At 43.7% G+C, this 26,705-nt stretch overlaps 1 protein-coding gene across 10 annotated transcripts in view; it reads right to left on the minus strand.

Annotated features, from left to right (window-relative positions):
- The window catches only part of HPCAL1 (hippocalcin like 1), a 1,564,223-nt gene that overhangs the window by 1,274,474 nt on the left and 263,044 nt on the right, over window positions 1-26,705 (minus strand). For all 10 annotated transcript variants that reach the window (XM_086926340.1, XM_086926339.1, XM_086926341.1 and 7 more), the window contains one exon: window positions 1,071-1,203. The gene's annotated coding sequence lies outside the window, so the exon portion shown is untranslated. The remainder of the gene's footprint in view (window positions 1-1,070; window positions 1,204-26,705) is intronic.

The following is a 26,705-nucleotide window of genomic DNA, read 5'->3' on the forward strand; positions in this document are numbered from 1 at the left end:
CAGGGTATTCCTTGGGTGGGACAGGGTATTCCTTGGGTGGGCCAGAGTATTCCTTGGGTGGGCCTGGCCCACCCTCTAGAACCGGGCCTGCCGCACAGTAAAGCAAACATGCTGCACCAACTGCAGCGCAAATTGTTTAAACGTGGTCACGTCTCACTGAACCAGACATTATGCCGAAGGGAGTGTAGGTACCTGCAGACAGATCTCAGAGCGTGTGAATAGGTAGCCACCACCACGAGGAACCTGAAAGACGCCATAACAGTGAGTCCAGATGATAAGAGTGCGAGGGAAATCCTGCTCCCAGCAGAAGACATTACACAGGCAACAGGCCAGCACCAATGATCAGACTAGACATACGCATGGACAAGACTTCCTAATGCTGCATGCAGGCAGCCTCACAACATTTGCCTAAATTGACACCTGAACACTGTGCCCCCCACGAAATGAATACATAGCATGAATAGGTATCACGCAATAAAAACATGAAGTTGTCCGTTTCCAGCCAGGTGGCATTATTGGCAGTATTGAAAGCTAAACATACAAACACAAATTAACATTCATCAGTGTAAAGGCATACTGAATTCTAAAGAGTCAGTAGGAAATGAAGCCCAGGCATGGCTTGTGCTAGAGGGCTCACACTACATAGTACTGCATGCAGCTACTTAGTCATATCCCAACATTGAGAATGTACATGGCGATGTGCGAAGAACTACGCCTTCAGGGATTTAGCAGTCTCTTGAACTATCCATTACATTGAGGAATAAGATAATGGAGCCAGATGTCTGACATACACGGAACTTCCGATGAGCCATTTAGGAATCAATACTTTGTACGAGGGCCACTTGAATCAAGTATTAATTATTACTAATGTTAACATAGTATTCTGTTAAATCATGAGACCTGCAGACAAAAAAAGCAGGACAATTTACTAATATATGCAACCAGATCAAATTTAGAAGTGTCAACACAGGCTAACGTCAACTGCTTAGGGCATAAGCAGCCTGGGACACCATTTGGTGACAAGTGATTGTGTAGATGGACAAACATAAGAAAAACATACAAACTTTTACCTTCAGTAGGTTTGATGCAGGATACACCAGCAGTGTGACAGACACATCACCAGGAACAGGTTTGTAATATTCCAGTCATGAGGTTACTTTGCTAAGAGGTGGTGCCCCTCTGAAGAGAATTATCTAGTGTGCCCTAAAAAAAACAAAAAAATACATATATCCGTAAATCACAATTTGCAAGGCTTTTGTCTAAATGCTACACAACACTGTGCTTAAAATTCATGAGTTTATGATTGAACACTTAACGAGGTTTGATATATTTCTGTATGAATCAGTGTCTTGATCCATTCCTGTGTGCATTAGCACTTTCCTTTGTTTGACCCTCTATGACTTAATCAAGTTATCCTGAACTAGGGTAAACAATATCTAACTATGGTATGTTCCCCTCCTCTAGGTGCTTCAATACTGTGAACGATTAAGTGAAGTACAACTGAGCTGACGTTTATGATTGCTTCACATTGCCAGATGCCATCATTGAGAGTTACCGTTCAAACTTAAAAAACTATAGCATAGGAATGCAACACTGACAGTACCTAATTTTATTGTGGCTTCTTTGTGAGGAAATTATTGGTTCAGGTTATTTTGAGTTTTTTTCTGCTGCGGCAAGTATGACCTCTCAAGACAGTGTTAGGGTACTCTCCTGGAGCCGTGTTTAAAACATATATACACACTCTTAAAAAAACGTCACTTGACTTGCATGTACAAACGTGTTATAGATGAAAATGGGGTTTCCATGATAGATTGTCTTGTTATGGAGTATATTTTTGACCTTTTACATACATGCCACTGTGCGTGTAGTTTTATTGTGCACATTGTGCTTATACGTTGTTATTTCTATATCCTTGTCTTTTGCCAGTTTGGGTTTATGAACTGAGGGCCTGATGTACAAAAAAGTCAGTTTGCGATTTCCCAATTGAAAATTTTTGTGGTTCACAATTAGGAAATCTCATCCTTAGTCTTAGACACATTTTGCAATTCCCAGTGGTCGCAAATAGACCTACCTCATTAACATTCCAGAGGTCGTTCTCAGTTTGCGACCCATTGGAAATAAGCATGGGCGGAAAATCCGTTTCGCTCGCGGATTTTGCGGATTTTCGGTAAATTCGCAATCCGCGAGATCCGCGAATCTCCCGCAAAATCCGCAAATCCGCGAGCAGCGGATTTTATGGCTTGCTCGCACTGTTCGCGTGAGTTCGCGGCTTGCCAGTACAACTTCGCACCCCGCGAGTAAGTGCTAAATTGCAGAAATACGATCTTAGCAAAACTGAAACTACTTACCAGGTTCAAAAGTTCAGGCTCATCATTAGTAGCCATTTCCTGTAGTGCTTCCTGAGGGGCCCCTCCAGAGTTCAGTTGCCAGTTGCAACTATTATGTGACCCTGCTCTGAACCTCAGAATAGTTACACATATGCCACAAAGGTCCTGAATTACAGCTAAGGGAGACAAGCAGGAGCCAGGCTGGAAGTTACAATCCATTAATCAGCCCCTAATTCATTATTGTCAGTTGGGGCAGGGCAGGTGTTGGAACTAATTTTGCAACAATGAAAGCACTTAGCAAGTGCAAAAGATCACTAATCAGGAAGCACTAAGGAAGCAGGTGCCAGCTAAAAAAATATTCTGGGACACATTAATCAGCCCCAAATTAATTCAGGTCACTTGAGGCAGGGAAGGTGTGCTTTGCTTTGCCGAAAATAATGTACACTGGACAACCAGAGGGTGTGGTGATGAAACAGAGGGTGGCATGGGTGGGCCAGAGGGTGGCATGAGTAGTCAGAGAGTGGCAGTGGTGACAGAGAGTGGCAGTGATGAAGAAGAGTGTCCCAAACAGGCTGGACACGTAGAAACAACAAGTTCGCAAAACTTGCGACCCGACAGGTAAGTTCGCAAATTGCGAAATTGTAAAAACCCTCGCGAACTGGCAGAAACACGCGCGAACACACAAAAAAAAAAATCCGCAAATTTGCGGGAATTCGCGGATTTTGCGGATTGCGAGTTCGCAAATCCGCAAAATTCGCGAACGCGAGATTCGCAAAATTCGCCCATGCTTTTGCCTGCACTGGGATGGCGGTCTGCTGGGGTCAGCAGACAGCCATGTCTGCAATTGCTTTTTGAATAAAGCTATTTTTTTAATGCAGCCCGTTTTCCATAAAGGAAAACAGGATGCATTTCAAAAATAAAAATGAAAAGCTACCTTTTCATTTGTTTTAACAAACTAGAGGCAGTCAAAAGACAAAAACTCTTAATCCCAGTGATGGCATGAGACCTGGCAGCCAACCACCATTGACTTCATGTCATTAACACGTTCACAGGCGCCAGTTGGAAACATTTTTGGCAGACCTCAACCTCTATTGTGTCCTAATGAAAAAATATACAAAAAACACTGAGAAATGATTTAAGTACCAAAATGGGAAGTGAAAATGCACAAAATGCCTTGAACAATATAACAAAAAGCTCTATTAGCCAAGGTCATATAAAAGCACACATAGAGATCCCAGAGCCAGCCTCACACACAAACAAGCATTTGCAATGTAATAGGTCTTGCAGTTATGAGAGTTTAAGTTATTGGCATTGTAAATAACAATGCCTTTTATTTATGTTTTTAACCCCCCACCCCCCCCCACGAATATAGCATACTAAGAATTGACCGTGGTAGACAACGGGGGGGGGGATTGCTATGGTGCATAAACTAGAGGTGAGATGCACCCTAGAAGCACCCTAGAAGCTGTGGACATTAGCAATAGCGAAGCAGGCTTCTTTACAATTCGATATGCACCCAATCTCATTACACAGGGCTATTTGATTTATCGTCCACCTGGGGTGGTATCTCAATTTATAGATAGCCTGGTGGAGACGGTCGCACAACCTGCTCTGCGTTATAATAGGCTCCTAATTTTAGGGGACCTCAATTTGCATATTGAGGAAAAAGGGAATAGGGAAGCTCAAGAGGTGATTACCTCATTGGAGATATTCAACCTAAGACTCCAATCCCGGCTGCCAACGCATCAGGCGGGGCACCTCCTTGACCCAATTTTTGTAGATTGGGAGGAAGTGTAGGTTCTACCCCCGATCCAGGTGACCTGGTCAGATCATTACTTGATTCACTTTTACACTTATGGTCTGCCTAAAAGTATCACGCAAGATAGACTGATAGCGCTCAAACGCAGGCAATGGAGAAAACTCAAGCAGGATGAGTTAGAACTTGCTCTGAGGCTGGACTGTTCTCCGCTAAGAGAGAACCTGGATGAGGCATGGAAAGAAAGAATACGAGGATTGGTTGGCCAAGGCCCTAGATAGGGCCGTGCCATGGACGAATAAGGCCCCGGCGAGGCGCTCCAAGACGGCACTGTGGTTTACTGCTGATTTAAGAGCAGCTAAGTCCGCTAGCAAAATCTTAGAGCGCACCTGGCGTGAAAAGACGGCCAAGCTGAAATACAAGAATAGTATGAAGGACTACCACCGCCTGATAAGAAGGACAAAAAGAGATTTGTAAAAAAATTGAGCAAGCAGAGAACGCATCCAAGGAGCTTTTCTCTATTTACAAGGAGCTCACGTCTCTTAATCGGACTCTAGCTCCAGACACCTACTCCACTGAGATCTGTGAGGCTCTGGCTGACCACTTTGTGCATAAGGTAGAGACCATTTATAGGTCTTTCCCTATGAGATCAGAGAAGATGTCCACAGGAAGAACTAGTGAAGTGAGGCTCAGGGCTGATATGTGCCTTAATCAGTTTGTAATCCCCGATCAAGTAGAACTGATGAGGATAGCTCACAGTATCCAATCGGGCTCCCCAATGGATGCAGCCCGACCTAAGATATTTAACTTTTTCGGTGCTCATGACGAGCTGAGCTCGTCATGAGCCACGGCGCTCCGGCCCGTGGAACGCTCAGGTGCGGGGAGAATTCCCCTGCTATGCTGAGCGTTCCACGGGAGCCAATGCACCTGTGACGAGCTGAGCACAGGAGCGCAGTAGCCTGGCTAAAAACTTTAAGTGGCTCCACGGCCCACAGACACTGAGGTAGTTGGACATTCTGAATTGTGTGGCATCCGAGATGAGGGGGGCTGTGGGGCACAAGCCTGCTTAGTTGTAACGTTATGGAAGAGGAGCTCTGTATTTGGATGCCAAGGAATGATATTGAAATTAGTGAAGCACTGTTTACTGTCGTACAATCAGGTGGAAAGGGGTTGGGGAAGAGGAGAGGGACTGTGTGTATGTTTCTCCATATAACAGCTTGAATAAAACTTTATAGAAAGCTAACCTAGCAGGTGCATGAGACTCTGTGCCAAAGCCGCTGGGGTAGTGGTGTGTAAAACTCAAGTTTCGTTGATACAGGGTGCAGGGGGCGTCAGCAACAGCTCAAGGAGCACCAGGTGTTCACAGAAGGCTCTTTGGCTGTTGCTCTGAGTGTTAGGTGCGGGACGTGCTATGCCGGCCTGTTCTTTTTACAGGAGACACAAAAAAAGTGAAGGAAAAGCATGAAAGTGCCCAAGTTCAATGTCCAGGCGGGCGTAATGAACCTTTTGTTTGATCTGGAGTCCGGACGTTATCATAACCCAGGGTTGTTACCATGTGTTTGTGATCAGGGGCTGCCAGAAATATCTTAAACTGAGCCCCTGCAAATCCTACTTTACATGTCACGTATTTACTATATGGCACCGCACTTTGTTCTCTAGATAGGGCTTGGCTAAGACAAAGAATAGTAAGACAGAACTGTTCAAGATGTAATAGTAATAACAAAACCAGATAAAAGCAAATGGTTAAAGCAGTGGAGCGCAATCCCCGGGCCTCTGAGCTCCCGCGCTCTTTCCTCTGGCTTGCCAGATAAAAACAAACAGTTAGAGCAGCGGAATGCAATCCCGGGCCTATGATGCGGACCAGCATTAAAATGCACCTTCCCTGTGAAGATTTAAAGCATTCTTTTCCAATAAGCCTCTTAGCAGCAGCATGGGGATACACAAACCAACAAAAGCGAAAGCACTTTGTGCTGAAAATACGCAACCTGTCCGTACACGTGCACATTTTAATGAACATTCCACGCGATCTTACCTGCTCCCTTGCATGGAAATACTGGTCTCCCCCAGACTCTCTGCACAGCACTCGGTGGGCAGAAGGGGTATCAAGGGGCCTATGCGGCTGGGAAACAGCTCATGTCTCCAGCTCCGACCTCTACTTTAGCCGCGACACTGTCCGAAACAAGCTGACAGACGCAGTGATCATGCAAGCATGCACATTAGGTGTCCAGACGCAAGCTGAACACGCCGTGCGCGTGCCCATGTGCTGTCCGGGGCCAAACTGATACAGATGCCGTGAGCGTGCACATCGCCAGTTCGGGCGCGCACATGTTTTGTCTCCCTTCGCGCACAAAACCGACAACAATAGTCTCACCAAGGCGAAACAGCGCATGCGCTGCATTCGCTAGGTGAGACCTAAAAAGAGGAAGCTTACGCAAGACTAGGTGTACCCTTTCGATTTGCAGTTTCCTGCATTTATATGCAATACGCAACCCCACAAGATGTACCTCAGTATAAAACATAATTTTGGTCATTTGGCATTCACATCTACCCATCATCCTTTGCTGTAAACCTGCATAATTGCAAAGTTTGAAAACTCTTAAGGTATGAACTTCTTGTTGTAGGCCATATTTGCAAGGCTAACTCCCATGACACTCATGGGAATACGCATTTCTCCAAAGCTAGCGCCTAGCTTACGCCTAGCTTACACTCACGAATGTCAAAAATCGGCCCTTCTCCCCGTTTTCCTACAATCCTTAGCGGGATATGTGCATGGACCATTCAACAGATCTTTATCATCTCCAACATCTGGTATTTCCATTGCCATTGGAAGATGAAACTACTGCATGCAATGTTGGCCTACTTAGACAAATTGATACCTGAGCAAAGCCTCTGGCTAGCATACTCATCACCAGTAGGCGGAAAAAAACTGAATAGAAACTTATTTTCTTAAGAACATGTGACCACTCTAATCATGAGCCATCCGGCCCGGTTAGTTTCTTTTTTTTCTTCTTGCTCCGTGAGGACTTAATGCTTTTAGAAATTGTATCTGCTTACAGGACGCAGCCCAAGACTCCACAAGATGTACATTTCAGGTGAGAGAAAAAGGCATAGGCCAATGACTTAGTGATTAGGGATGACAGACAAGACAGACAACCAGTGACCAATCTTGTTTGAGGAAAACATTTTGACTCCTATTCATTGATGCAATTCTTTAAAAACACACAGCAGGAAACTATTGGACCTTAAACACACATGAGGTAATACGTATTACATTTCCATACTTTCATGCGTAGCACTATTTTAAGTGTCACCGTCACTGCATTTCCTCTTATTCGGTATAATCAAGTATTCTCTATTTGTGTCCTCTCAATTTTTCCCGCCAGCTTACTGGGGAGTGGGGCACCTGTATGTGTTAAAAACCATGCCTGGGTGCCCACGGCGATCTTAGCGGCCTCAAACACCGCCGTAATGAGGCTGCCATTTCACTCTGTCCCTCACAGCACTCAAAGTAGAACCATGGAAGGATCATGCCCGGCACATGTGCCTCTTCTCAGAACCCACAGCGCATGTCTTTTCGCTGTATATCACAACTACCATATGGCAGAGAAACAATTTTGTAGTTCAGGGGTTCAGTACAACAAATTGCCATAAAAACAACCAAGATGAATCGTACACCGCTAGCCTCTCCTCCGGTTCGCCCCTTAGCACTCTGGTACATGTAGTGCATGTAGATGGACGAGTAAAAAGTAGTTCACCACAGTTGGTGCGAGTGGTTACTCGTTATCCCCAAGATCTCTGGACCCGAGACATGGCCCGGGTTTCGGGACAGTTTCCCTCGTCAGCACAGCAGTGTTTGGGGTGGATGAGAAGGCCGCCATTGATGACTAAACACAATATGGCTCCCTTGAGCTTTGGGTCGACGGGCTCTTGGAAGATGCACCTGCGTGCCGGTTCTGGCATCGAGGCCTTTGACTGTTGTGTGGCGGCCTTCTCTTCCACCCCTAACTATCTTTCTCTACTGATGAGGGAAGTTATCCCGAAACCCGAGACATGTCTCGGGCGATATCCTAAAACCCGGGACATGTATCGGGTCTAGAGATTCATCAGTCCTACAAGTACCGACTTGCACCCACCTGGGTGATCCACTAAAGAACTGCAAGTACCAGAGTCCCGAGGGGCGATCCGGAGGAGGGGCTAGCGGTGTGCTCTCCATTGATGACTAAATCGCCATAAAAACTTTAAAACTAAAAAGTCGTATCCTAAATGTTCGATCTGTAAAAAATAGAAAAAAGTTATGGGTACAAAAAGACAAACAAAAAAAAATTCGCACCTTACAATGCATTAAATGACAAAGATGCTGGCCACTAAGGCAAAGAGTGGAAGGGACCAAAAACCACCATAGCACACTGCTTAACTTCCTGTTAACAAGGAATCAACCCACTACCATGGCAGAGCTGCAACCATCAAGCAGGTAAGTGTAGTGGCAATAGAGGCAGTGTGGGGGGTGTCCCTATTGTACACTACATGAGAGGGCATATAGTAAGGGTTATGCAGGGGGTGTACCCCTACACAGGATTAGAGGAGTGAGGAGCACAGGTAGCCCCCCCCCCTACAATAGCTGTGAAAGAGTAGTGGAGTATGAGGACTTAGAGGTGTCCCACTCGAAAAGAAGATGAAAGGTGGGTTGTGGTGCTGGTCACGGAGGAGGAGCAGAAAAAGGCGGATGGGTGGGGGAGCAAGGAGTGTTCTTCTGAAAAAGACTTGGGGAAAAAAACATTTACATTTCAACTTATTCAAACTGTAGATAATAATTATGAGCACAACACAATTTCAAGAGGACTTATGTTGCCAACATTCATAAAGTTAACAAATTTATATATATTCATATTTCCACTGACAATAAACGGGGGGGGGGGAAAGAGTACCATTGACCACATCAATGACATCACTGAAGCTACAAACAAGTTATCGGAGAGGTTATTTCAACCGTGTTGTCTTCATGAATGTAATTTTTGATTTCATCAGTGTAAACAGAAAAAAGGGTCTGCTGTAATTTCACTTAGTGCAAAAAGAACAAATGATGTTATTTTTGCATTTGGCACCCTAAATTGAAAGGGTATGCCCAGACGTGTGTCCCATGCTCGCTATGCCACCAGATTCAAGTTAGCCTGGCTAATGAGCGGTGATACCCAAAAGCCATTCACAGGATGCTTGTTTCTGGCCCAGGGAGGACTTGGCCTGGCAGTTCAGCCTGTACTGTTCCCATAGGGAACAGGGGCAAGACTGATTTGCATATGGCTGGGTCCAAACTGGAAAGGCAAGGCGAGCAAAAAAAGAGGATGGATTTAACCCAGATCTGTGACTAGGGGGGAATCTTTGATTAGTTCAGAATTCTATCCATCATCTGTTCTTTTTGCAATATTTCCACTTACTAGCAATGCACATCATCATGTGCATCAATTGTATTTGGAAAGCAGCAGTAAATCTTGCTGTAAGAAAATAGGAACTGCTTCCATGGTCACCCCCACTTTTTGCTGGTGTCATCATGTTTTCCTGACTAGTCTGATTGGGATCCTGCTAATCAGGACCCTAGTCTCAGCGCTTCTTCCATAAATTGGACATGGTGAGTACTTTGGTACACTCCAGATTGGCTACTGATGTATCCTGATAAGTCCCTAGTATATGGTACTAAGGTACTCAGGGCATAGGTACACCAGGGGTCTCCCATGGGCTGAAGCATATATTACACCACCCATGAGAGACCACTCAAATTAGGACTACAGGCTTGCCATTGCATCCAGTGTAAGCTGGTGCTAGCACCACTTACGACAGATATAAGATTACTTATATCTGGGGTCACTTCACTTAAAACCTAGAACTTACCCCCAAGGCAGCACGTTCAATACTAAAGGCTGGGTGCTTGGTTGTAAGTGTGAGGGTGCCACTGCATGAGCAGAACACCCCAACAATCTTCGGAGTCCATTCTCCCGGGTTTTAAGTGCATCAGCCATTAAGATACATAGAGTGGCCATGCATCATTATGCGATGACCATCTTAAACTGGTTATAACAAACCTGGTCATGTTTTGTATCAAACATGCTGGACCCCCACACCGTAAACAGTGTGGGAGGTATGATTCATTGCACTTTAAAGCTTCTCCAGAGTTCCTCAATGCTCCTGGTACCAGTCTTCTAAATATGAAACCGAAAGCCCTATTCAGCCTGCATGGTTTGATTCTCAAAATCCCTGTAACTACTAGGGCCACACCTCTTATTGGCTCACCAAGACGAGTTTAGTCACTGTTGTGTTACAGGTCAGACCATACCTTAAAAAATTGATAATAGCTGTGTACAGATTCACCCACATAGAAAAAATATGTGAGAAAGCAAGGAAAGTACCTCACGGACGTGACACCCGAGGGGGTTCCCGGTTTGTTAATCACCGGTATACCCACTTATCATCATCGGTTACTTTCCTTGCTGAGAGGATGAAACGTGTGCAGAGGAGATTTGCACAAGTGAGAATAGATAAAGACAAACAAGGAGTGTACAAATACACTGCCTAGTAGGACAGAAAAAAGTGCTTAGAAAAGAACAACAAGTACCCACACCCAACAACCAACAAAACAAGTGAGGTTTGGCTGGCTGAGTCGATTTTATTCTGATGCTGCCAAACTCCACCATTAAAAAATGGTTAAGTCAATACCATTGATTTTTATAGCTGGACCGACATGTTTCATTGCCTTGTCATTGGCAACTTCGTCAGGGCACACAGTTGGGTCTCTATTCTCAATCCTCCGTTTTTTGTCGTGATGACCTGTACACATACAAACATTAAAAGACAGAGCACAGCAGTGGTAACTCAATGAAAGAGGCTTATTGGTAGCCACAGCACACACCACCCAACCAGCGCAGGTTGCAACACAGCGCTGTATTTACCTTATGCTCGACTGTAGTGGTCGTACCATCGAGCATCAAAAGACAACGTGTCGAAGATCACGTGTCCGTCGTGGAAACTCCTAGATGTGAGAAACCTATGCAGGGAACATATATAGGTACAATTGCTTCATCGCAATACTATCAAATCGGATTAAAATGTCGTCCGGGTGTACTCACGGAGTAGGATTTGTAATGTATACCCCATACTAATGTCACCATTATATGTTGGTAAACAATCATCACTGCAAGCCACTAGAATGTACAACAGGGGCACCCTGAACAATTGCGTAGAAACGTGAGTATATGGTGCTAGATTTCTAGTACTCCATGGTATTTAGTTTACAATACCTAGGGTGATCGCTTGCTGACGGCTGCCTTACTCATACAAAGTTACCTGGAACTATCCATGTAGACTAATGTGGTTCCGAGAACACAGAGAGGCTTACCTGCAGCGTGGCTCGATTAGTGAACCCACAGCCCGTAAGGCACAGACACCGTTAGCCCCAAAAAGGATCCTACCGCTACCAACGGAAACCGGCGGGGTTCAGATCATAATGCTCCCGCCACCGGCTCGCACGTACCGCTGCAGAGTCCCTCCGGCGCTTCCGACGTCTCACAATCCAGGCATGGATTGACGACGCGGAAGTAAGCGCGGCGGGGCTCCTCCCACCACGTAGCGTGGCGGCCATCTTGTGTAGGGGGCGAAGCCGGCAGTAAAGGCGATTTCAATCGCCGAGCTTTATTGACAAGCGCGAGACGCAGCGGGATCTATCCCTATGGATACACTGTGACTTCAAAACCGGGTATTATGGCTTTGATTACATATAGGAGGACATATAGGAGGACATATAAGCCACATACTATGGCAGTGCTTACAGTTGGGGAGATAGACATAATAGACAGGAGAACAGGCACTAGAGCTGTGATACCATGATGGTATAGATTCCGGGTAGTCATCAAAGGTCTTCCGCTACATCGTATTATGTGAAATCTAAAATAATGAAAAAATAATAACTTTAAAATCTCTAAAGTTGAAGACCACAGACAATATGTACATAATTCACAATCTCATTCATGTAAATGTATTGCTAATTCTTCACTGTTGTTCAATCCTTTGGGGGATAACAATCAAAATCCACAATATATTTAGACTCCAATTTTCTGAGGGATAATTCTCGATTACCTCCTCCTCCTTTGATGACTAAGCGGAATCTATACCATCATGGTAGACACTTTGAATCCAGATATGGTGCTTGTTTTAATTGCCCACTGGGGCGGGATTGTGACGCCACTCTTTGAATTACTGTTTACAGTTGCATTAGCCCACTGGGGCAAAATTCACAATCTGATTCGTCAACCTTTACATTCGATATCATGAATTACATGTTCTTTTGGATTAATAAGTTGGTTTATGTAGATTCAATAATGCACGGTTTGCACTGTTTATTGTATATTAGCAACTGTATACCAGTCAAAGGAGCGGCTTTACAAGTAGGCCAATCGGAATTAAGATTGTGGCGTAATACTTTATGGTCTGAAATCGCATTAGCCCACTGGGGCAACACAGACAACACAATTGTTATCATTAATTTCACGATCTTTAGGAATAATATGTCGGCATATGCAGATTTGAAGACACGGGACCCGCAGTGTTTATATATTTTTCCATAGCGACTGTACAACCAATCACAGGAGCGCTTTTGTAATGCGGCCAATCAGAATTAAGATTGTATACGCCACGAGATAGACACTGAATCTATGTTTATTGGGGTGGAAAAGATGCCATTATTCAAAACATGTATTCCGCTATGACAACCAGCTTTGAAGAATAATGCAGTATAATTTGTACAAGTTGTTAACAAATTTTACTAAGATGTTACGATAAGGTTTCCTGCACAGAATAATACAATAGTAACTGATATGAAATGGATTCCACTATGTTACTGTGCTAATAACATTGTTATAAGTAATTTACCAGCATGTTTTGTCTTTTACAATATGTCTTCCGCTTCGCGCATTATTCATTGTGCACGAGGGTGTTGCTGGGTTTAAATATGGCTGTCAACACAAATGAGACGAGCGTGATCAAGCCTTAAGTGGCGAAACGCGTCAAGAGACTTTTTTCATCTGCCTAATAAAAATACTGTAACAGAAGCTCTGGGTGTCCTGCATTTCTTCGTAATTGAGGAGACTTTGGATGGAATATATATCGGAATCCACAATCCTGCAGCATGGGGACTCGAACGGACACCAGTACAAAAGCAGGTACAGACCACAGTGAAGAGTGAAAAAAAGTTGTGCTTTATTCCAAAATGGGCAGCAGCATGAAGCGTTTCGTCCGGCAAAACCGGACTTGATCACATAATCTACCCAGAGACACAGGTGGTTTTAAATACTCTATGCATCACGAATAGCTCCACTTATTGACAATCATAGACATTGAAGACATACTTCATTCAATATTCAACCTAGTCTGTTTTCACTGAATGCTGTCAAAAGATATATTCTTTAGACTTTGACAACATAATTTCAGTAGAAAGGTAGAAAGTAAAATGCGCATTATAACAACATTTAACCTCAATACAGTTATAAAGGGCAAGTGCCCTAAATCAGCAGAATGAAAGTATGTACAAGTAATAAAATTCTGAGGCGGTGGACAATTATTCTATGCCATATTTAAAAGAAGGGGCCACCCACAAAGTGAGTAAGTGCTAATAAATAAAGTGCTAAGCATATTGTTGATTGTTAACGAGCAAAATTACTAAAGATGTAAACAGTAATAGCAGCAGATAAAGTGAAAAGTGCTTAAAAAAGTGCAATAGTGATAAATATCAACTGGTAGTTCTCAATTTGATTGTTTGCTTTAAGGATACATTTAAAGGATCAACTATTTGGGTTCTGGTCGAACAAACCTATAATCATGACTTCCAGATGAACTTCAAACATATTAAAGTCACAAGATTCAGTGATGATTAGATACATCATCCTCAAAGCATTCCAAAATTTAGGTAAAACCATAAAAACAGTAAAACCAGAATTTCATAAATAATGCTAAAACAAGGTATTAAAAAAGCTTAAACCTAAAAGCTGATTAAATTACCATTGCATATAAGAGGAGAGACTGAACTATAGACATTCATATTAACCATGGATGTGAATACACAGATAAAAATATGTTTTTCCCATTAAAATGGACACATTACAGAAAGTTGTGGAGGTCTTCACCCATGTTAAGCCCATTCGGGATTTTACTGTTGAGCAACACTATATAGTGGCTCTCCAACTGTCGCAATCTTTTCTCCCTATCCCCTCCTCTCTAAGATATGGGGACCGCGTCAATAACGAAATATTTCAAATCATTCAGGCTGTTGTTATGCACCAATTTGAAATGACGCGCAACAGGATAGGTGGGATCGGAGTTGACTATTGCACACAGATGTTGTAAAATGCGGTTGAACACCTGTAACTTTGTGCTACCAATGTACTGAAGACTGCAAGTACATTGTAATACATAAACCGCATAATCAGTCTTACAAGTGTAAAGATTGTTAATCTTGCTAATAGTCTCAGAGAATGCTGGTTTAAACTCTGTTGTGTTAACTCCGAATTTGCATGCTCTACAAGAGCTGCATTTGAAGAAACCATATCTATTGGATAACCAATTAGATTTAATAGTGACTTCGGGGCTAGATTTAACTAGCACATCCTCATAGAAGGGGCTCTACGGAAGGTTATAGATGGATACTCCTCCAACAAAGGTGCTAAAGTGATGTCAGGCATGAGGATTGGCCAGTTAGATTGAACAATCTGTTTGATTTTACGTTCCTGGCAATTATATGTGGTGATTAGTCTGATTTTAGATTTTTCAGTGTCCTTTACTAAGGTTTCCTCCAATGTAGTGGGAGGGACCGGCGACACCGAAAGAACAGTTGGGGTTTTAGTCATCACCAATTTCAAAGATTTAATGAGTTCATTTCTATCATAACCCCTAACTAAAAACCTTTGAAACGATTCCTCAAGACATTTGTTCAGATCCACCTCATTATTACAAATCCTTTGAATTCTTAAAAACTCTCCATAAGGAATGCTTTTTATCAAGTGTCGTGGGTGATTACTCTGGGCATGTAAAATAGAGTTGCCTGCCGTAACCTTTCTATGCATCTTGGTCATGATTAAGTTGTAAATATATATTTCAACATCAAGGAAATTCACTTTAGAATCACTAATGGTTGCTGTGAATTCTAAGTTCAAAGCGTTATTGTTGATGGTATTTACAAACTCTTTTGCTGAACTTCCACAGCCCTGCCAAATAATAAAGACATCATCTATGAATCGCCACATGTTGATAATGCCAGTTTCTGTTGGAGTCAGCTCACCAAGAGGCCGCCCAAGGACATGCTTCTCCCACCAGCACACATGTAAACATGCGTAGCTAGGGGAGAAGCATGCCCCCATAGCAACACCCTAAAGTTGCTGATATACTTCATTATTGAACAAAAAGTAGCTGTTATTCAAACATAAATCAATCATTTTAACTAGCATCTTGCTATGTTCATAAAATTTGATGTCTTTTTCACCAAGAAAATGTTCAATTGCTCTCAGGCCATCAATATGGTTAATAGATGTGTAGAGAGATGAGATGTCCATGACTAAAAATCGGCATTCAGGTTTCCAAACCACCTCATTTAGTTTATTCAGAAAGTCACTGGTGTCTCTTATGTAGCTTGGTAGGGCCTCCATGAACCCGTGAAGAAAAAAGTCAACGTATTTAGAAATTGTCTCAAGTTATTTTATATATCATTAGAAATGGCTATGTCACATGTGGTCCAAGGGTAGGATGAAGGGGCTAATAACTGGTCAAAGGGCATTCAGTACACTGGGAAGTCTGGGGGTAGAGAACTTGGGAGCACTGGATGGCAAAAAAGCACATCATGTGCCCAAAGTGTGCTTGACATGGCCTTATAGCACACTATAAAAGTTTCTGCAATACAAAGCAGGCAATGGCTACAGGCCCTGGCAATTAGTCACTGCCTATACTGAGGTTCCCTTAGCTATGACTCCGGTATGACCAGTGAGCTCTTGGTATAGAAAAAGGGTGAAAGACATGAATGAAAACTAGACTGCTTTATAAAGCTTGCAAACATCAGGATGAATCAGGACAGAAGATTACCCATGATTACCTTCAGTAGACAGGTAATTCGGTTTACCCTTAGATTACTATTAACATCTTTATAAATGAACATCAAATGTAAGCTGGAGGATGGCTCCAGACCCTAGACATCAGGGTCTGCTCACACTACACTTCTACTCCCTCTCTCTGCTTTCTCTTCAGGTTCTGTCTGGAAGCGAACAGTGTTATACAGGAGCAACGCTTTTGGAGAGAGAAAGGCAAGCCTTTGTTCTTTCAAATGAATTCCAGACAAAAAGATATTGTTGATGTGTTAGTGAGCGTTAGCAATACATAATAGGGGTTAATAAGGGCTCTGTAGTGGCAACTTTATTTCTTGTATGTTATTTTGTTGACTTCACTAGTAGCATTTACATTGTTTCTTAGTGCATACACACATTCCTCTAAGGCCTTATGGAAGTGTTGTTCATTTTATTTTAAAATACTAACATCTAGGGCTGGATATTTTATCTTTATTTCGACTGTCATAACTGTGTTATAATATATGCAATCTCTGACCTCACACCAACTCCTTTGAGCTATGTCTTGACTGCTCGACCAGGCTACTGTGGATTATTTTACATTTGCAGACCAATTACACAGCAGCCAGGTTAATGCAATCTCACCTTTGGTTCTTAATGGTAGTCTAAGCAACAGCAAGAGTTGGCCAATTAGCATTACAGTCCTCAGGCTCACCATCTCTGGTGGTTCTCGGCACAGCCGGAGCCAGAACACCATCAGAATGCAGACAAAGGAGTGTATAAAAGAGAAAACAAGGCAGCCAGCCTTTTCCATCTAAGCACTTAGGATCTGAAACAACATCCCCATATCCATTAGGACCACCTCAGCACTGCTCCAATTTAGGAGTTGAAGACACAATGCTTTAAAGAGCAGTATCTTATAATCCATTATTGGCCCTCAAACCAGCTAGCTCTCCAATCCCTTGTCGACTTTTATGCTTGTCTTTGACCCCGTACAGCGCTCAGTGACCTTTTGGACAGGTTCATATTGCAGAAATACACATCAATGACCCTTACCCAGGTCAATACCAAAAAATAAGAGGCCAGACGTATAAAGCAGTTTTTTGGTTGCAAACGCTCAATTTCAGAGTTTGCAACCGAAAACATGCTTTTAACAACGTACTAAACACATTTTTGGAGTTGGTAACTTCTTAACCCCTTCACTGCTAGGCATTTCCCCCCCCCCCCCCGTGCTAATCCTTTTTTTGGCTATTTGGGGTAGTTCGCTCTTAGGCTCCTGTAACTTTTGACCACATAAGGTTTCCATGCCAAATTTGCGTCTTTTTTTCCCCAACATTATAGGGATTCTAAAGGTACCCAGGGTTTGTGGATTTCCCTGGAGGGCACCCAGAAATTAGCCAAAATACAGCTAAATTTAGATTTTTGGGCGAAAATGCAAAAAAAGGGCAACAGATGAAAGTGTCTGTTTTTTCCCCTGCAAATTGTATAAAAAAAGGAGTTGTGGTGCTGAAATCACCATCTTCCCAGCCTTCAGAGACAAGCAGACCTTTGTCAGAAAACCAAAGTTTTTTTACACAGTTTTGGCATTTTTCTGGGACATTATCTATTTTTGTTATTTTTTGTGCTTCCAACATCCTCCCAGTTAATGGTAGAAGTGAGTATGACATTAATAATGGATCCAGGAAATCTATACATTTTGGAAAAGTAGACAAAATTCTAAATTCAGCAAGGGGTCCTTTGTGTAGATCCTTCAAGGTTTCTTTATAGAAACTTACAGTTAAATATAGGAAAAATTGAAAATTACAGCCTTTTGTGTCAACGTTTTCACCTGTAACTTCTTCAAATTATAACAACTCTTTGAAAGCAATATACCGTTATAGCTGCTGCACCTTTCTGGGTGTGGGGATATATAGGACTTGTAGGTTCACCAAGAATCCGAAGAACCCAGAGCCAAAAACTGAGCAGCAACTTGCAATGGTTTTTTATTATGTACCGGGTATATAGCAATTATTCTGGAAAAATGTATACATGGAAAAATCGGTATGAAAGATACCTATGTATTTCAGAAATGGGAACAAAATATAAAGTTTAGAAACAGTAGATGTTTGTACATTTCCGAATTTGGGAATACTCATACTAGCATGAGAATTATCTATCATTTTTACAAAATTACTTTTTTTACACATTGTCTTTCATTTGGAAGGCAAAAATGCATCGAAAGTCAATAGGTAATAACAGTTACTTTACAAATCTGAATTACCCTAAGTCTCCCGACAAAAATGGTACCTCACTTGTGTGGGTAGGCTTAGTGCCTCTATAGGTTCTGGGCCCTTCCCTGTCACGGGTCCTTGACCCACCCATGCAAGTGAGGGACCATTTTTCTCAGAAGACTTTGAGGAACGCAGGGTGAGTGGAAATTTGTGGATCCACGCAGATTCCAGAACTTTCCACCACAGAAATGTGAGGAAAATGTTTTTTTTTTTTACAATTCTTTGGGTTTGCAAGGGATTCTGGGTAACAGAACCTGTTGAGAGGCAGGCAAGTAACCCCATACTGGATTCCCCTGTGTGTCTAGTTTTTAAAAATGTATATATAGGTTTGCTAGATTTCCCTAGGTGCCGGCAGAGCTAGGATTCGAAATCTACAGCTAGGCACTTTGCAAAAAAGGGTCAGTTCTCACTGTAAAAATGTGGTGTGTCCACGTTGCGTTTTGGGCCATTTCCTGTTCCGGACACTATGCTTACCCACACAAGTGAGGTACCATTTTTCTCGGAAGACTGGGGAACTCGGGTGGGTGGAATTTTGTGGATCCATGCAGATTCCAGAACTTTTCTGTGGTGGAATCTGAGGAAAATGTTTTTTGACACATTTTTAGGTTTGCAAGGATTCTGGGTAACAGAACCTGGTGAGAGCCATTCAAGTCAACCCATCCTGGATTTCCCTGGGTGTCTAGTTTTCAGAAATGTATAGGTTTGCTAGGTTTCCCTATGTGCCGGCTGTGCTAGGGCCCAAAATACACAGGTAGGCACATTGCTAAAAACAAGTCTGTGCCTAGTCAACTTTCTGCCGCCCTGGGAGGGGTATTAGGGGTAGGGTTGCCCCGAATACCTCCCTAGGGGGGCAGAAACACTGTGGCTATTTGTTTGGGGGCATTGGTATGCCCAATCTTGGCAGCCCCCAGCAACATGCATAAAAAAGCCAGCGTAATAGTTGGCGTCTTGCAAGCTTTTTGCCCCTCCCCGGGGAAGGCTGCAGTTTTTGCGGGGGAGGGGGCATTGGCATGCCCATTTTGGGCAACCCCACCCTAATTCAAATTTGCCTAAAAAAGTCCCTGGCATCTAGGGGGCTTTTTGCCCCCCCCGGGGGGGATAGATTGGGGGCTACTGCCCGGGGGGCAGATAGGCTGTAATTTTGGGGGAAGAGGGGGTAGGGGCAGGGGCATGCCCGTTTTGGGCAGTCCCCACCCTAATTCAAATTTGCCCCAAAAGAATCCCTGGCGTTTAGTGGGCTTTTGCCCCCACCAGTGGGGACAGATTGGGGGCTAATGCTTCCATCTGTCCCCCCCCCGGGGGATGGCAGAGAGACCACTGGATGCCATGGATTTTTTCAGGCAAATTTTAATAAGGGGGGGGGGCTGCCTAAATCTGGCATGCCAGTGCCCCCACCCTAATTAAAATGTGGCCAAAAAAATCCCTGGCTTCTAGTGGGCTTCCCCCCCCCCCCCCGGGGGCATATTGGTGGCTACTGCCCCATCTGACCCCAAGGTGGGGCAGGAAGGGTGACATTTTTACGGGGGAGGGGTGGGGGCATGGGCATGTCTATTTTGGGAAGCCCCTATCCTAATTCAAATTTGCCCCAAAAAATTCCTGGCATCTATTGGGCTTTTTGCCCCCCCCTGGGGGGCAGATTAGGAGCTAATGCCCCCATCTGCTCCCCAGGAGGGGGCAGAAATCCCACTAGATGCTGGGGATTCTTTTGGGCAAATTTTAATTAGGGTGGGGGCTGCCCAAAACTGGCATGCCAATTCCCCCACCCTAATTAACATTTACCCCAAAAAAGCCCTGGCGTATGGTGGGCTTTTTGCTCCCCCGCAGGAGCAGAAAAGCTGTAATTTTTGGAGGGGTGGGGGCATTGGAATGCCCATTGTGGGCAGCCCCCACCCTAATTCAGATTTGCCCAAATAAATTCCTGGCATCTAGTGGGCTTTTTGCCCCCCCAGGGGGCAGATTGGGGGCTACTGTCCCCATCTGTCCGCCGGAGGGGGGCATAAAGACTGACATTTCTCTGGGGGCATTGCCATGCCCTTTTTGGGCAGTCACCACCCCAATGTCAATAAAAAATATCCTCATTTCTAGTGGGCTGTCCGCCCCCCAAGGGGGCAGGAGGACTAATTGTGCAGGGGGAGGAGGTTTTGGCATGCCCATATTGGGCAGCCCCACCCCTATTTTGCAGTTAAAAAAATCCCTGGCCTCTAGTGGGTTTCCTGCTCCCCCTCCCAGGGGCAGATCAGTGGCTACTGCCCCATCTGCCCCAGGGTGGGGGGGGGGGCAAAAAGACTACATTTGCCCAAAAACTTGGGTGTAGCGAAGGCCCTTGTCCAAGGAGCCGCTCCCCCTCCCTAGTGCTAGTGGTTGGATCCCTGCTTGGGGATTGCCCTCCTGGGGTGACCCCCAAGCAGGGATCCACTAGGGAAGAGTACCATTGGAAAGAGGAGATTCTCCCCTTTCCAACGAAACCTCTCAGAAGTATTTCGGTGCTCGGGGGGGGCTGAGATAGCCCCACAAGTACTGAAACATTGTAACTGTTTCAGTTTCGTTTTTGCTTCAATGACGATAGCGCGCCATGCCCGCAATCGTCATTGCAACAAAAACTAAAAATAGGCCTGGGGAGGTTGGGATAGCTCTTCCCCACCTCCCCAGGCAAAAAGAAAAAGAAGCAGCAGAGGGATTCTCTGAGCATGTGCTCATGACGAATGGTTCCGTCATGAGCACTGCAGCACTTGTGCTCATGATGGAGCCATTCGGTCATGAGCACTGAAAGAATTAAACGGGCTAAGCAATGGATAAGAAACCACTATTCAGAGAGGGTGTTTTAGGTGTCCCTTCCAAATAGCAATTTGTATTTATATATATCAACTATTAAGGATCAAAGCCTTGGATGTAAATTATTGAAAAGTTAGAGAGGCCCAAGTTAGGGGCAACAATGTATTCTCAAAAGGTAAGTGGTCCCTTGCTAACATCTTATCTTAAAAAAACATTTTTACTTTATTGAAATGCGATCACAGACATGGTGGTTGCTGACCAACCTAATGGCATCCAACGGTAGTGAGTCCAAGTTTACAACCTACCACATTAAAATTCATAGGTAAGGGATATTCTGACCCACTACGACTCAATTCTTTAAGAAATGACCTATGAAATCATTGGTCGATTCTTAAAAATCTTTACTGGTTGTAAAAATACTGGTCCCAATTTGCGACCTGTATTTGGTGAACAAATATTCGCACATCTGGCCTATGGTCCTTTAGAAAAATGGGCTAGATGTCGATTTTTATTTTGTTTCCGGAAGAGTTCAATTTTCAGCCTAAATCCACTCACATCATTCAACTGGAAAAAAATGTTTCTCCGATTCATACAACATAGGTACATTTTCATTTTGACATGAACTGCGTCTCAACTGCAATCCAATCACAGCGTGCTATGAGAGAAGCCCTCCCAGTCAGAACAGCCCCCTGAGAGGGGCTTCATTACAGTGCAGTGAGAGTCTGTAGGCGGCAGCTATTTCTGCTCTGAACTGGAGAGCGTTTGCAGTGATAATCAGCTAGAGGCTATTAAGGTAGGAAGGTCAGGCAGGGGTGACCAGGTTCCCAGGCAGGTGTGCCGTGAAGACACGTGGCGAGAGATATACAGGGGTCTGGCTGACATGGAAGTATAGCAGCAAGCACTGCGACGATTAAATTACCACACACCAGAATGATGCTGAAAATAAACCTACTCTTCCTCATAAATACTCCCAATCGGTGGAATTATGCCGTGTACCTCGCAGTTTTGTAAATGCGCAATAAACTGTGAGCACATCTAGTAATTGGAAGAAATACATTGTCACTGTCTGCTGTAAGCAATGCTTGTGCCGAGTCATTAAACCAAGTTCCCTCAGTAGAGAGGTACATCCGCTTTTGCTTCATGTACTGCGCGCTTTGCAAATAAAGTATTAGTCAGCACAGTTCATATGTCCATTCCGATGCTCATACCAGGGGTAAATCCTATTACCTCTGTACTGCATGAACAAAGGTGAACAACGATACCTTAAAGCAGATTAAATAAAAATAGCTCTCCCTGGGATCACAATGTTTAATAATCCGATACTATTAAAGGATGAGAATTTACACAGCACGGTATCCAGAGGGGAACATCCAACTATGGATGTTACCACCTCCAGCCATTTGAAACAGAACACGGAAGCAGCGTGAAACTGAACAGGGAAACAGGTTACCAGGACGGAGTCGCATTTATACAAACTGGTTGTGCACGCGCCATGTCTGCGCCACTGCTGCCTAATGAATCATGGGAAATGTAGTTCAGAGCAGTGCTTCACTCCTATTTCGTCAGTATTCAGTGACAAATCCAAACGCTGGACATATAGCTGCCAAGGTTTCAGATTGCTGTGCATGACATTTTCATAACTTCAGTGTAAATATGAGTGACATTTCAAAGACTACGAGTGACACTTTCTCGTGACAAAAAATAAAGGAATGAAAACGAGGGAAATATATAAATATCAGAAATTACACCCATTTGAGCAACAAGAAACTCTAAGATTTTAAAACGACTGGAAAGCACCAGAAATGGAAGGGCACTAGTCTAACTGACATGGCACACAGACTCCGGTCATGTGTAGGCTTATTTTGTTTTTTCCATTCTGCACTATAATCTGCTTACAGTAATGCCTTTAAAAAAAGATAGTGTGGGTTTCTGGTGAGTATGCACTTGTGGCTAAGAGCTGCCTGAACTCAGAACAGCCATAAAGCCTGTCAGTTTCTGGTCATCGCACACATTATCTCTGGGTAAAATGAGGGATAAATGTGTGTTACAACTGGTCCACTTTGCCAGCTCAGAATTGATACACTCGTCTATACTTGCACTTAATAAAGCACCACAAAGGCTCTACCAGGCTGTGCTTGCATAGTGCTTGTAAAAAAGTAAAAACTTGTCCCCTTCTCCACTCAGATCGTTTGACTGAATGGTTTCTCATTAGAGAGGCCAATTGAACCAATTGGTGTCTGTGTTTTTTAATTTCGTTTTCTCTCCCAGATGGACGAGAAATAATTGTAATCGAACCTGAAATGTAAAATAAAGAAAATAATTTTCCAAATAACAAGAGTGGGGTCTAGGGAGGAGTTATGTTGCTCGAGGTCCAGGTTTGAGGCTATATGTGGGGTTCGTCTGAGGACGACGGTGAGCTATATCCACCAGTAAGTGGAGGGGAGGGGAGGGAAGTGTTAGGACGGTCCCATCAGCAGGACATGACGCTCAGCAGAGGTCACTGTGAGCGTTCAGGCCCTAGTGTGTCAGTGTTGAAGTGCGAACTCATGGGAGGGGGAAGGTGTTACTGGGCAGGCAGGGCCTGCTCTGGCCAGTTTGAGTTGGTTCTCTTGCATCTTGTATCTGGAGGGGAGGGGTATTAGAGGTAGTACCCCCCAGGAGGGACTCATGCCGTAAGATGAGAAAGGAAGAGACCGATTTCAAACAGCAGCAGTGAGCTGCTCCTTTCCACAGTCCTCTAAAAGTTATCTTCTCCGGGCCAGTCACTCCTCGAAAGCGAGAAGGACTAACCCCCCTCAACACTACATTAAAAAGCAAGAGTAAAACAGCCCCGAGCATACAGCCAGGAACTGACCCCTAGAAGCTGAGTGACAGCCACCCCTTCATGAAAACGAACCCAAGAGTCTAAGCATAGTCAGTGACTGACGGTCCTGTCCTCTGCAGCTCCGCAGGCGTAGGACGGGGCACTGGTCCCCATTGAAGCACTAGTGGCACACACACATCATACATATAGAGAGATGCCTCAAGTCCGTGATCAGAGACAGATAAGGCGAACCTCAGCCGCAAAGGTTTAAGTCTAAGGCTCGTTTTTCCTCTACCATGCTGTTGTGGATGTATCTAGGACCCTAATTAATTATACCCGATTCATGTCCTTATGCGGTTATGATAAATCATGTCCTAATGAAAACATACGAATCTTATCCATATTCAGCAATAGCCCACGCAGCCCAAATACGGCAAGGCTACTTCCTTAGATTCCTAGAGAGCACAAAGAGTTCTTCCGACACACCAAACCTTCAGTAACCTAGAGATTCCCCATGACTTTGTTTTGATTGGTCATTAGACCAGTCAGTTCTTAGTGACGTCTTATGTCCAACCTTACGTCAAACACAGCACCTTCCAGGTATAAATATACCAACACTTGCCTTAAGCAAACACAGGGTGGTGTGGAGCAGAGCGGCTATCTACTTATCCAAAGCCCAGCTGATGCGAGAGCCGAAGGAAGCCGCCCCTCCCCTTTGACACGCTGGAGAAGCTGCCTTTTCTCACGCCGAGAAATCCAGCTCCGGTGTTTCTAGTCACCCTTGCTGCGTGCTGGAAGATCGAGTCCTGAGAAACGAGATACAAGACCTCCTTCATTCTATAACCAAGGTACGGAGTTTATTCAAACCTTAGAGAGAATTCTGGATTCAGATTCTTGGCAAAAACCTAACTTAACTTAAAACTGCAACTTACTTACTCCTTTCCCATGTATTAGGCTTAGGTCAGGTACACCAGGGTAGGCGTATCTTAGAAGCACCAGTTGAGTTTGTTTAGTCAATGTTTATATGTATGTAAATATTTTATATCTTTTAAAGTGACATATGGCTAAGAAACCATATCAATGATTTTACAGTATTATTTTATAATACTCCTTTTACTGTACGCACTTTACTTCATGATAAGTATTGCAATAATAGCAATTCACTTCTCTTGCACGAGAAAGAAGACTGCTCAATAAAATAACACCTTTTTATTGAAAACGCCCATCTTTCTATTTCTCTGCACTCTGGTGGAACTAAGCATGCACGATTGACTGAGTGAAATAGCTATCTATTGTTTTCACACGACTCTGGAGATTCACTCCTTATTCTGGGGGAGCAAAGTTGTCATGTTATATGGTTGTCAGAATCTAATCCCTTCTTGTCTAAATCAGGGAAGTTAACTCCTCCCTATTCATTCGAGAAAGTTTCTAGTGACCTCTGAGCAAGCTGGCAAAACTAATTAAGTCTAACATAGTCAGTAGAGACCTAGAGACCTCAGTCCTACGTCCACACTGCTGTTTATGTTATTCCAATGCACAGAGCCTATTGGGAATATAGTAACTACACTACATGGCGCCCAACGTTTGGTAAGGCGATAATCTAACGCAAGATACTAGAGAAACTCAGTCGTGCTTTTCACACAGATCCCTTTTTCCCGTAAAAACTCCAATAGACGTCTGGAGTTTGTGAAAGGTTAATATCCGCCGAAACTTAGTAGGATGAGAATCCTATGTATTAAGTTTACGGTATAGTCAACGTTGAAGGATACAGTGTTCCAAAATATTGTGCACCTAATCTTTGTTTCCTCAAAACTTGCTCTGCAACAAAAACCTTTGTCAGTAAAAATGTCAGACAGGGAGGATGAGAGGGAAAGAGTGAGACTAGCAGCTCAACTCCTAGCGGAAGACACAGTCACCCAAAATACAGAACCGGATGCAATACTCATTCCGGTCAACATAAGAAAAACCATAACTATAAAACTTATAGAAAATGGGGTAACACCAAGAGGTGGTACAGTTGTATTTGTGGTAGGGGCACATGAGTATCGGCAGACAGAGGTATTCTATTCCTGGATTACTATTCCAGCTGCACATACTGCGACACGTGAGTTCCACTACTATAAAGTAGCAGAATCTCCAGAGGAATACTCTCCTTTTGAGGAGATTGAAATTCCACTAACATACCAAGAGCACCTGCTCTTATTTAATGGCGCCCTAAAACATCAAAATCACATTACCAGGCTCTGTCCACTAGGTAGACCAGGAGCCACGTGGCCGGTTCTAGCCAGCTACACACCACACCCAGATATTGAAGGAATGTCAGACGAAGAACTTTTGGTTCAACTAAAACAATTAATTAAAATTCATAGACAATTGGTCCAATATGTCATGCAGAGCTCAACAGTCAAACCTGCAATTAAAATTCCTCAAAACACCCCTCATCAGGGGAATACAAACAAAATTACACCACAGAATATTCAATCATGTCTTGGAAAAACACCCGTAAAACGAGAACAAATCCCCTTTTGGTTAGCTCAAAAAATCACCCAGATAGAGGCAGTATTTCCTGATACTACCCCTCACGAAAAACACAGAATTCTGACTGTCTCCCAATGGGGATCGCACCACATGTGGAGGACTGTGACACTTGGGGCACGGTCTTTGCTTCCATCTACACAAAAACACATGGTG

The sequence above is a fragment of the Lissotriton vulgaris genome, chromosome 6, assembly GCF_964263255.1.
Source record: "Lissotriton vulgaris chromosome 6, aLisVul1.2, whole genome shotgun sequence".
Taxonomy (NCBI): Eukaryota; Metazoa; Chordata; class Amphibia; order Caudata; family Salamandridae; genus Lissotriton; species Lissotriton vulgaris.